Genomic DNA, 1251 nt, shown 5'->3' with positions numbered 1-1251 from the left:
TATATATATATACACACACACATATAAATATACACATACGCACATATATATATATATATATAAATATACACATAAACAGATGTGTGTGTGTGTGTATACATACATATTATATATATATATATATATATATATATATATACATATATGTGTGTGTATACACAGACATGCATACACACATATACATGCACACACATGCATACATATATATTACATATATATCAGATTCCAACATTCTTCTTCTGTTTCATATGTGCACTTTTCCTTTCTTAACATAAAAAGAAAGTGGGGTGGCTGCGAGACAGCATTAAATACAAAGGAATGAACCAATAAGAGGGCTCCAGTTTCTAAACAGTTGCTGAGCTTGTTAGAAATAGCTGCCAAACTTCATTAAAATCACATTATTTTTTTGAAAAGAAAAAAAGAAAACCTAATTTAATGTCATATTGAATATACAAAAAATACAGAAAGGTCAAGGCTAGAATGTCTTTTATCATAGGTTAGCAGGATTTGAGCTGATACGTGGTTAAACAACAAGAAATAGAATGGTTATAGAACAGTGATTGAGGTTTTTTGCATGTTATTTCTAGCAAGCAGAGCAATCAAGTTGAAGGTTTCTTTGTCAATCTAGTGGTGTTCTTGATATCAGCTGAAATAATAAAGATTACTGGCGCACACACACATACACATGTGTGTGTTAGTATGTGCATGCATACACATGCTTGCAAGTGAGAAATTTTATTTTCTGAAAAAAAAAAAGAAAAAAAAAACAGTGTGTGTGTTAGTGTCTGAGCATTAGTGTATGTGTGTGTTAGTCCGTGTGTACATGTGTGTTAGTCCATGTGTACGTGTGTGTTAGTCCGTGTGTACGTGTGTGTTAGTCCGTGTGTATTTGTGTGTTAGTCCGTGTGTATGTGTGTTAGTCCATGTGTATGTGTGTGTTAGTCCACGTGTGTTGGTCCGTGAGTGTGTGTGTGTATGTTGGTCCGTGTGTGTGTTAGTCTGTGCGTGTGTGTATGTGTGTGTGTGCTAGTCCATGTGTGTGTGTGTGTTAGTGTGTGTGTGTATATGCGTGTTAGTGTGTGTATGTATGTTAGTATGTATGTGTTAGTGTGTGTTAGTGTGTGTGTGTATATGCGTGTTAGTGTGTGTATGTGTGTATGTATGTTAGTATGTATGTTAGTATGTATGTATGTGTGTTATTGTGTGTGTGTGTGTGTGTGTGTGTGTGTGTGTGTGTGTGTGTGTGTGTGT

General features: G+C 34.9%; 1 protein-coding gene across 1 annotated transcript in view; it reads right to left on the bottom strand.

Moving 5' to 3' along the window:
• Positions 1–1251, bottom strand: part of LOC106876853 (beta-1,4-galactosyltransferase 7) — a 63800-nt gene that overhangs the window by 52311 nt on the left and 10238 nt on the right. The window lies entirely within an intron of this gene.

Source organism: Octopus bimaculoides, chromosome 2 (genome assembly GCF_001194135.2).
Source record: "Octopus bimaculoides isolate UCB-OBI-ISO-001 chromosome 2, ASM119413v2, whole genome shotgun sequence".
In the NCBI taxonomy this organism is placed as follows: domain Eukaryota; kingdom Metazoa; phylum Mollusca; class Cephalopoda; order Octopoda; family Octopodidae; genus Octopus; species Octopus bimaculoides.
This window is presented reverse-complemented; position numbering and strand designations above follow the sequence as displayed.